Raw genomic sequence first — 12,419 nt, 5'->3', positions numbered from 1 at the left:
TTATTTTTTAAAATTGTTAATAAAAAACATTTACTAAACATATTTTATACCACTTGAAATTTTAACAGCGTTTCATTTACGGTCTGTATAAAATGAAACGATGGTTGCCAGCCCATTCTCATGGTCCCAAAGTACTGCCAGCCCATGTTGAAAGTGCGTTGATGGAAGCACAAGTCAACATATTTTATACCGGCTGTCTTTTTTACACGACATTGGCAATACAATAAATTGATGAAATGAGTAGAGCCAGCCCATTCTGATGGACCCATCACATGGAAAATTTCATTCCTGTGAGTGCGAGCGAGACCGACTTACGTGAATGTGGGCGCGCGAGAGAGAGCGTATATCGTTTATATTCTGTCTCTCCGTACAGTCTTGCAAAAATGGGAAGTATGAAAGGTTTGTTCATCAAAAAATTAGAGAATGGGATTTTTTTTTCTTTTTCTTAAAAAAGTTTTTATTTCTAATTTATTATTCCTTTATTTATTTATTTAATTTATTAAATGAATAGAAAAAAAAAAACAAAATTAAATTTTTAATTTTCTATGTCAGAAATAGATTCCGAGTCTGAACTGAAATAGTCATTTTCTATTTCTTCAGCTTCAGCATCTGAAAGAAAATCATACCGTGAATCAAAATACCTGATAGTTGCAATATTTCGGACTATGAATGAAGGCGTAAAAAACTATACCTGATTCAATGTTGGCATTCGTTGAAGGAGTTTCTATGACAGCTCCAAGGACTGATTGAGGGAATTGGTCGCCATCAAACCAATTAAAAGAAAGAAATTCTCCATTTCTCACCCAGCCATTCGATTCTGGGAGATAACAAGTTGAAAATTTCAAATAAGCGTTTCGCCATGTATTTCCAAAATATTGAGCTCGGAGAAGTTGCTGAAGTAACTCGGTTTTACATGGCGGTACAGACGATGCGTCGAAATTTTTCAGCTGTTTCTGGAATGCTTCGTTTACATTTGACGCTTTATATGTCTCCCAGAATTTAGAAAAGCGACCGCTGTTCACGTCATTTATGTTTCTTAAATTGTACATTTCGCATACAAATTTTTCCAGCATTTTAAATATATGATTTTTTGTTGCGATGGAGTTTATATTCCCCAGTTCAAGAAAAGCATTTTGATATTCCGGTGATTTTTTTAATATCTGGAAAGGTCTTTTCTTGCCTTTTCTGTAAAAGGCCGGACTGTAATTACAGCCGGTCAGGGCATGGAATCCTGGTAAACTCTGGCATAGGGATGGGCCGAGTTGTTCACTGTGATCATTGATATCAATGCAACGTTTGTTATTGCCAGTTCCTAATTCCATAAATATGTGCAATTCGTCATGCGAAAGATGGTCCATGTTACCCAGCATGATGATCAGTATGTCAGTATCGGAACCTTTTATTAACCCTTCGTTAGGCACGTGGATTTTTGTAACGTGGTTAGGCACGTGGTCTACAATCGTAGACCATTTTAATATTATGACTAAAAGTGTTATTCATTTGAGTTTCTCAATAATACTTCATAAGTATATTCTGTGATTTAATGTGAGGAATATAAACTAATATTTTCACTAAAATATTTGTGTATCTTCTGTAAATTCAATAAAAACGTGAATGTATGTGTTTTTTAACATTTATTGCAATTCATAAAAGTTTTTTCTTATAACTAATGGACGATTTACAAAAGAGTTTTTATTATTCGTAAAACTTAAAATAAAAATATGTAAAATTCAATTCTTTAAATAAAAAAATAAAAGTTCAGTACAAAACTTATATGTTATGGTTTCTGAAAACTGCTTATATTTCCTCACTGAGACATTCCGTGCAACTTTCCCTCATATGATTTTTGCAAGGAAATCTGCCGCATTTAGTACACGACTTTCGGGATGATTTGTTCATATTGCGAGGGCAAATATGACAACGTCCGACATAGTTACTTGGTGATTGAGTGGGTTGTGGTGCAATGCTTAGGATGCCAAGAAGGTTGTGGGCTCGCTGCCTCATTTCCATGGGTAGTCGAGGATTCTTTGATCTAACTTCAATTTGTGGTCGAATGAGCTCCCAAGCGCATTTTTCAAGAAAATCACTTGGTTTTTTTCATCATTTGTTTGCTCATCTATTGCGTTATCATGGTGCATAGATGATATCAGGATCACTGACCGGTTTTATTGGGCAGTACGACACTAGTATACAATTTTCTTGGAAACCAAAAATACTTGACTTTTCTTTACGATTCTTCCTGGGAAAGAATTCTTTGGGAACTTCGCGTTTATTTTTTCTCACAGTTCCCAAATATGTAAGCTTTTTCTTTAGCATCCATAGCACTTTCTTCACTACTTGATAGTTCGGAGAGCGGATTTTTGCTGCTTTCCAATCGTTTTTTTTTTGAATCAGACATAATATTATCTGAAACTAATTAAATTAGCACACTCTTGTAAAAAAATATAAGCAAAACTTAACTGAACTTAATTCAAATATTTAATAAATCAAGTAATATTGCCGCAAGAAAAAGTAACGTCGTTAGTCACGTGGTCTACATATGTAGACCAGCACTGTTCAGACCTTGATAAAATTTACAACTGTACGTCAAACCCGCACTGAATGCACTAATTGGATAAAGAGATTAATTATAAACAGCTATTAAAAAGCTTAGGTAATTTAAGAGACAAATTTAAGGAGTTGCACGACTTTGAAAAGACGTGGTCTACCATTGTAGACCACGTGCCTAATGAAGGGTTAAAACATGCTCGCAGACCGCTTTACACACATGATACACAATTTATGTATCTGCTTCCTCCTACAGTTCGCATGACATTTCCTCATCGACGATTTTCGATACAGAGGCGCCGTCACTTGTAAATGTATAGCACACATCGTAATTCAATTTTATGGTTGAATTGCCAATAAGTGGCGCCATTTCCACTGTTCCCCAATGTTCTATGCGAAATCTGACCAGTGCGTCCTTGAATTTGCTATTTCTTAATTCTTTATTGAAATCTTTAGGTCGAGTTTGTTCGAGTCCTGTGATGTTCTAATCGATACTGCTGACATTTCCTCTTTGTATTCGTTCATAATCTTTAATGGATGGAGTAAAATATTGGTCGAATATAGTGTCGAATCGTTTGGCCGGTGTCTTTTGCATGAATGAGATAATTTTTTTTGATAAATTTCCAAAAGTGTTTGGAATTTCTTTCATTAAGTGGAGCAGGAAAAATCCATCGATTATGACTATGTCGAATATTTGCGGTATGTTAGCAGCTGTATTTATTTGTAAAACCTGAGTGATTGCAGATTTTTCAGTCTTACAAATTGTTCCATCAGAATGACATAGAGATAACGGAATTGGTGTTATTGGATAAGACAATATTTTTTCGACGTCGATATTGAAATCCATCGATAATGCCACAATTCGTGCAAATAGATCCCGTTGTAAGCCTGTTTCGTAGACCTGGTTGGCAACTTTTGCTTTATTATTTACTGCATTGGCTGAAAAAATTACAAATTTTAACCCTTGTGATGGCTTTCTCAAATCGCTGTGGGTCTATGGAGCACTGAGCAATGAATTCTTCCCTTAACTGGCTCCCTGATTGTTCAAATGTCAATAAATAATTTTCAACCTGCAATGATGCAGCCTTTCCCGTAGCGATGTGGAAAGAACTAACTATACATGACGTCGTACTTTGGGTCCGGACACTGTTGTCCTTGAATACCGCCCCTATTGTATTGCAGGCAGATGGCGACTTATGAATCACCATTCAAAATTCCTAGTGAAAAAGTAGAGCCAGCGCGTGCGAGAGAGACAGTATATAAACGATATACGCTCTCTCTCGCGCGCCCACATTCACGTAAGTCGGTCTCGCTCGCACTCACAGGAATGAAATTTTCCATGTGATGGGACCATCAGAATGGGCTGGCTCTACACATTTCATCAATTTATTGTATTGCCAATGTCGTGTAAAAAAGACAGCCAGTATAAAATATGTTGACTTGTGCTTCCATCAACGCACTTTCAACATGGGCTGGCAGTACTTTGGGACCATGAGAATGGGCTGGCAACCATCGTTTCATTTTATACAGACCGTAAATGAAACGCTGTTAAAATTTCAAGTGGTATAAAATATGTTTAGTAAATGTTTTTTATTAACAATTTTAAAAAATAAAAACGCATAAATAAGACCGCCATTGAGCAGCCAACCCGCCGGATATCAATTCTAGTATTAAAAAACTAATCTCACACAAAATTTCAAGAAGTATAAAATATGTTGCGTTTTTTGGTCCTGAACTTTCCGTCTAATATGATTTGTATGCATCTTTACATATAGATTTGTTCTTTTTGTTTGAAAATTGCGCGAAATTGAATATATGCATGTTTATATGTATTGGCATAGAACATATGTATGTATATTATATATGTATATATATATATAATTGGCGCATACATATGTATATTAGTCTATGAAAATTGCACCACAGTATATGTATGTATGCATGTTTATATACATATATTAGTATGAAACATATCTTATAACGTATGTGGTAAATATTACCATACATTTTGTCTTTCATATATAATAATAAATTAATAATAAAAAAAAATACCAGTCTAACGGTTAGACGCGATAGAAGTGAAACCTTCCGTAAAACAAACAGAGAGAATGAGTCGAAGCAGCATTAGGAGCGGGATAATTATAGGTTCATTATAATATTACTATAAAGTTCATATTTTATTTTCTTCATTTTATTATTATTCAACCTCAATGTTTTCAATTTGAACAAATGATACGAGTGGCTTATGATAGCTAAAATATGATACAAATGCTTTGGTTTCGATGTTGTCAACATATCTTTGAAATACCGCGTCAATTGTTGTTTTTTAGTTTTATTTTCTTTTTGTTTTTTTTTTCTGTCGATATTCACGACACTTTTCTGCATTATTTTTCGGCCTAATTGCGGTAAATATTTAAAAATGAAAATATTTACGTATATATAAAAATACGGACGCAATACAGCACACGCGGTTGCTATTATGAGCGTCGTAACGCGTATATTACACAGACGTACTAACATACACACAAACATTCGTACGACGCTTGGTCTAAGCAAGTATTAGGTAGTGTAGTATAGGTACACATAATGCCATCTCGCTCACCGTGGCTCCGTAATACGCAGGCGCGCACACATACGTACTAGCATACATACTAACATACATACGTATGACGCTTGAACTAAACACCAAAGCAAGTAATAGGCAGTGTAGTATATACACTACAATACTCACTATACTAGCGTGGCTCAGCAGTACGCAGCCACACACATATACGTATATCAACATATAACGCTTCGTAGCCAAGAGTGTCGCTTTTTCGTTTCATCGAGTCTCAAATCACTCCCAACGATTCTAAAGAAGTTTTCACTTCAAAAACATTAAAACAACAGGTATTACTAAAAACTAGCAGTCACTAATTATAAATTCGGTAAGGATGATGATGATACACTTGGTTTTATTTTAAATTCTTCAAGTTAATCAAATTAATAATAATCAATAAGAAGGCATATGCAAATACAAATATGTGAATTTATATACATATGCTCATATACATACATATATATGCTCACTTAAGTAGGAGAGAGCCAGATGTCGAACGTTGCCGAGTGCGGGGGCCGATTGTGCTCTTTGTCGTTTGTTCTGCACTCTCGCTTCAGTTCAAGGAAGGTAACGACGCATGAGCAAGGTAACGACGATTAAGCAAGATAACGACGCATTTTTTCGTGCGTGCAGCCGGCTAAATGGAATTTTAAGACGGTATCACGTCAATATTTTGCGAAAATGGAAAAACAGAGTATTTATTTTATTTCATTTCTAACACAAAAAACAAAAACGTGTCCACTCATTTCATTGTAATGCAAACAAAAACTTACAAAAATTCACGCCGCTGCTATTATTGATATAGTTAAAAAAATCAGGTTAAATATACAGTTAAGAAAGAGCAATTTTTTATTTTTGATTTTTAAATTTTTGTGTGTATTCTGGACTAATTTGGTTCCACTCTTCAAGCATCACCATTTTAAGATCAGATTTGTTATGGGTGTCACATTAACTTATATTTGTCGTCAAAACCGACCACAAATTTTCGATGACGTTATAATCCGGTGATTGATCAGGAGTTTCAACAATTTGGGGACATTATTATTTTATATTAATTATGTTTGTATTACTTGTTACTTGTGTTTAGGGTCGTTAGCATCAAGCTAGCATAAGGAGAAGTCATCTTCAATTTGTAATTTTCTACCGCTTTGAATCAAATTTTCTTGCAAATGTTTTAAATTAACTTATTTATTCCTCGATCAAGGTCGAATTTCTAACTCCATTTGATGACATACATGCCCAAATCATAACGTTGTCATCTAGCACCTCGAATATAGCATCTAGCACCTCGAATATAGCATCTGAAGCCGTGATAAAGAGCAAATGGGAGAGAGCACATCCTTGGACTCAAAGCAATCACTTAGCTGTGTAGTACTCGACATTCTAACGGGTGATTTTTTAGCTATTATCTTTTTAAACAGTTGGTTTAAACAGATGACGCACGTTTCGTGTTTTGTTTCACAGTCAAACATCTTCAGTGTGGTCTATAATTTAACCATGAATCGTCTTACAAAGGAACAACGCTTGCAAATAATTGAATTTTATTATAAAAATGTGTGTTCTGTTAAGAAAGTTTATCGCGCGCTTCTTCCATTTTATGGTCAGTTTAATCGACCCACTGAAGCCGCTTTCGAGCTATTGTGACTAAATTTAGAACCAAATTTACATTATTGGACATCAAGCCACCAATACGCTTACGTAGAGTGCGAACTGAAGAAAATATCGCAGCTGTATCGGCCAGTGTTAATGATGACCATCAATTATCGATTTGTCGCCGTTCGCAGCAATTGGGCCTCTGTTACTCAACAACGTGGAAAATCTTGCGAAAGGATTTAGGTGTGAAGCCTTTTGAAATACAGTTGGTGCATAATTGAAGCCGAACAACCTACCGCAACGCAGAATTTTTGGTGAATGGGCTCTTGGAAAGTTGGCCGAAGATCCACTTTTTTATCGAAAAATTGTGTTCAGCGATGAAGCTCATTTTTGGATCAATGGGTACGTAAATAAGCAGAATTATCGATTTTGGAGTGAAGATCAGCCAGAAGAATTGCAAGAGCTACCAATTTATCCAAAAAAGGTCACAGTTTGGTGCGGTTTATGGGCTAGAGGTATCATGGACCGTACTTCTTCAAAGATGCTGCGAATCGTAACGTAACTGTGAATGGTGAGCGCTACCATGAAATAATATCCAACGCTTTTTTGCCCGAAATGCAAGAGCTTGACTTGCATGACATAGTTTCAGCAAGATGGTGCCACATGCCACACAGCACGCGTAACAATGGACTTGTTGAGAGGCGAGTTCGGTGAACATTTTATTTCACGTTCGGGACCTGTCAATTGGCCACCCAGATCGTGCGATATAACGCCTTTAGATTATTTTTTGTGGGGCTATGTTAAAGCTCATGTCTATTCAGACAAGCCTGCTTCAATAAACGCATTGGAAGACAACATTAAAGCACTTATATGTGAGATACCGGCCGAAACATTGGAAAGAGTATGCCAAAATTAGACTAAGCGGATGGACAATTTGAAACGCACTCGCAGTCAATATTTGCATGAAATTTAAATAAAAATGTCATGCATTTTTCTGAATTTTACGTGTTTTTTCGAAAAACTTTCCTATAGTTCTTAAAAAATCACCCTTTATTTCTTCATAGCTATTTTAAGAATACTTGCATAATACTTTTGAATTATAGCTAAAAAAATTTTGATAAATATTTTCACAACTGTGGGTAATAAAGAGAATATTGCATCTTTTCTTATCCCCTTTTGACGGAAATCTCTTATACTTTATGAAAAAGTGAGTGTAGAATTTTGGCCATCGTGATCGAGTCGGCTTTAATGCACTCAATTGGCAATTGGTCTTTTTCTGCTGTTGTTCCATTTTTCGTGGTTGTTATTCCAGACCTTATTTTCTCTTCTGTTGGGGGACTGATGTTTATTCGCTGGTTTGGGTTTAATTGTCTACGTGATATGAAATACATGTATCTTCTTGCACTATATTCAAAATTCTCTTAAAGTATCTTTTCCACATTTAAATTGTTTCTTCTTTATCTTCTTCTCTTTATCTGACATTTTTATCTTCTAAAGGGGAATTGCTCACAATTGGGTTTTCACGTTCTATACCTTAAGGCGATAAACTTTGTAATCTCTTCTATATAACTGATTATACGGACGTATAATCGCAGAGGTCGGAAAAGCTTAGACCGTTATTTGGCTCACAGTGAATTGGACTGAATCGGCCGTTGGGCTGAGTTTGGAAGCTACGGTATGTTTACGAAGAAACTAAGAACGTGGTGGTGATATACGAAAAAAATTAAGACAATGTCACCTCGTTGCGGTCTGAACAACTATCGATTGGACGAGTGTGTGAATGTTTGTGAAATGTGTGTGAATATGAAAAAAAAAATCAACACAGTCTCGCTCATGTTGCATCTATTACACAGGTCAACAACGTTTTGTTCTAGGAAAGTGTAGGGTCATTTTCGAAGTAATTTTTTGCGTAGAATCCGAATCCGGGGTTTAAATTGCTCTATCACGTCAGGACTTTGAGGTATCCTAACCTAAAAGTGCAAAAAACGCTGTTTTTTCCCATTTTTGAAGTTATGTGGTAGACGTGGTATTTTAAATTCTAAGTCTTCCTCTTTTAAATGCCGTTGAGTTTGCTCAAATATCTTAATTCTTCACTGAGATATCGCATTTTGAAGTTTCCATGTTTGTGAATTTTTCGATATTCGAAAATCCATTGAGATAACATGAGATGTGATACGGTCGATTACATAGTCGCACAAAAAAAATAAAAAAAACTTCAAGATGCGATATCTCAGTGAAGAATTAAGATATTTGAGCAAACTCAACGGCATTTAAAAGAGGAAGACCTATAATTTAAAATACCACGTCTACATTTTTATGAAGAGCAAAATCTTCGTAGCTACATAACTTCAAAAATGGGCAAAAACAGCGTTTTTTGCACTTTTAGGTTAGGATATCTCAAAGTCCTGACGTGATAGAGCAATTTAAACCCCGGATTCGGATTCTACGCAAAAAAATACTTCGGAAATGACACTACACATTTATAGAACATTCCGAACCCATTTTTTGCAGACCTGTGTTATTGATGCCATAGCCATAAGTAGTTGATATTTACATACATATACCATCACTTATTGCAGTTCGAAGTATAGAATCTCAAGAAAAGAAATAACAACAAGTATACCACAATGCAGAAAATCACAATGCAACATAACGGATCACCATGCAACTGGTTATGGTCACGGCCAAAAACCGAAATTCAGTTGGTCGTCATGGTTATGACTACGGTTCGATCAGCAAATTTATGGCCTTGTGATTATGGCACCATTTGTGGCCGCACGCCGAAAATAGGACGAGGAGCTCGGCCAAACACCCAATAAGGGTTTTCTATGTAGGTTTGCTATCAAGATGCACGCCGAGATATTTTATGATGTTAGTTTGGGGGATACTTGTATGATTGAGCTTAACGGGTGGGCAAGTTTTTCGATTTAGTGTAAAAGTGACTTGGGAAGATTTTGTCTCATTTGTCTTAATGCGTCTTAGTTTCTTCAAAAGCTGGTACATCGTATGTGTATAGCAAGTATAGGGGGGTGCCCATAATATTGCCTTGGGGTACACCAGCTGAACTTTCATATAGTTCATATGTTCCTCGCCTTGTTTGACAAAGGAATATCGATTTTCGAGGTAGGAATTAATGTAGGGTATGTAATAATTTATTGGAAGAGTGTATTTTATTTTATAGAGTAAGCCAAACGCGGTCAAAGGCTTGCGATATATCGAGAAAAGCCGCTGTGCAATATTTTTTTTGTTCAAATGCTTTTTGGACGCTGTTTATGCTCTATGGACTTGTTTGATGGTACGGTGTTTTTCCTGAAACCGAATTGGTGATTTTAGATTATAACACGGTCTTCAATTATAGACATCATTCTGTTGAGGAAAACGTATTCAATTACCTTAGAGACAATAGGCAATAGCCTGATATGATTCGACTTGTTCAGCGCTATTTCCTGGTTTGAGGATCATTTTTACTTGAGCTACTTTCCATTGAACGGGAACAAAATCAGATAATGTAATATAATTATATATGTACTTGCGAAAAGTGAGTCCTTCTTCTGGGAGTTGGTTCAGTACTTCTCCTGTTATGAGGGCCTTCTTTTTTTAAGTTTCTGTGCAAAGTGAACGGACGTGTTGCTGAGGTGTTCCTGCTTTAACTGCAATAAGCTCTGATAGCAACGTTTTTAAAACCTACAAACCCGACGGGCAGCCGGCTGAGGTGGTGCGATAACAACGGCGCTAGAAGCTGCTGCTGTCCAGTTTCGCATCGTGCAATTTGCCGAAATTGATCTATTGAAATATTTTTATTTATTTCAAAAGCATGCATCTTGTAAGTAAACAACAAAAAACTTGCTAATTTACATTCCACACTGAACAATCAGCTGACTCTGTTGCAGATATACAAATTTAAATTCCACACTAAACAATCAGCTGACTCTGTCCCACAAATACTGGGATAGCGATCGACCTCTAATAGGCGCATTTTGGTGTTGCCAGGTATTTATAATTAAAAAAATTATGAAAAGTTTCCGAACTCCTCCACCAGGTGGCTCAACTAATTCATACCATTATGAAGCATTAATTAACCAACAAGCTAAAAAATTGGAGGATATGGGAAAATGTTGTATTAAATTAAAAAATGAAATAGCCCTACTCAGAGCAAAAAACCAAAATCTGAAATCGAATAAAACAATTTCCAAAAAACACGATATAAATATAGCTTACGAAACAGATGAAGATGAACTTGCCCGCGAAACGGACTGGATATTGAAAAAGAGACCCAGTAAGAAAAGGAACGCTGAATTATCACCGGAATTGTCACCTGAAGCTCTAGGGCGTACTATCTCGAGGGATCTACCCGACGTGCTCGGCGATCAACCAGAAAAGAGGGCTCCACGGCCCCCACCAATAATCATATCGGAAGAATGCGAATACCACAAAATCTATAGTATTGCCAGAAATTAGGCAAAAAAATCATTAAACTTCTCAACAATAACGTATACAAAATTAACACATCAGACTCCGATGATTATGGAAAATTAACAAAAACGGTCACTACCACGAATCTTTCATGGTACTCATACGAAAATAAGCAATCTCGACCTATTAAAGTGATGGTGAAAAATTTACATCACTCAATCGATGCAAAAGCATCACTCAAACGAAGCAAATCATACGCAAAATTATTGCGGCAAACAGCCAAGGTGCGTCAAATGCACTGGAAAACACAAAACAATTCATTGCAATAAGCCTGAAGAATTACAACCAATATGCTGCAATTGTGGTGAAGCTCACCCAGCTAGCTATAGAGGCTGTGTTGATGCTAAGGAGTTGCAAAAGATACGCGATCAAAGATCCGGTAACAAAAAAAAAACGATATTAAAAATAAAGATATTAATGTAAAACAAACCAGCTATAAAACCCACAGAAAACAATCCAAAAATATCTGCACGTAATCCCACTCTTCAATAACTAATGGACCAACATACTGCCAAATAGTAAAAGGGAATGATCATTTGGAAGATACAAATATTTTGCATCAATGCCTAGAGAAACTAACAAAACAAAATGAGTTGAAAAGCGCCTACTAAAACTTGAAAAAATTTTTGCTCAAGCCAAATGACCAATCTTCTTAAAATTATGCTATGGAATGCAAACGGCTTACTGAAGCATCAAAATGATCTTGAAATAATCCTCAATATTGAAAAGAATGACATCTGTTTGATTTCGGAAACTCCTTTTACCAAGGAATCATATTTTAAAAAAAAATAAATAAATAATTGGCGCGTACACTTCTGTTATGTGTTTGGCCGAGCTCCTCCTCCTATTTGTGGTGTGCGTCTTGATGTTGTTCCACAAATGGAGGGACCTACAGTTTCAAGCCGACTCCGAACGGCAGATATTTTTATGAGGAGCTTTTTCATGGCAGAAATACACTCGGAGGTTTGCCATTGCCTGCCGAGGGGCGACCGCTATTAGAAAAATGTTTTTATTAATTTTGCCTTCACCGAGATTCGAACTAACGACCTCTCGGTGAATTCCGAATGGTAATCACGCACCAACCCATTCGGCTACGGCGGCCGCAGTATTTTTAGTTTACCAAATTTTGTGACATAACTCACAATACATCCAAATAACTGCGCACGTGGAGGTGCTGCAATCATTATAAAAAAAAAGCATAAAACAT

Source organism: Anastrepha ludens, chromosome X (genome assembly GCF_028408465.1).
Source record: "Anastrepha ludens isolate Willacy chromosome X, idAnaLude1.1, whole genome shotgun sequence".
Lineage (NCBI taxonomy): Eukaryota > Metazoa > Arthropoda > Insecta > Diptera > Tephritidae > Anastrepha > Anastrepha ludens.
The sequence above is the reverse complement of the archived record's forward strand: the minus strand, read 5'-3'. Positions refer to the sequence as shown.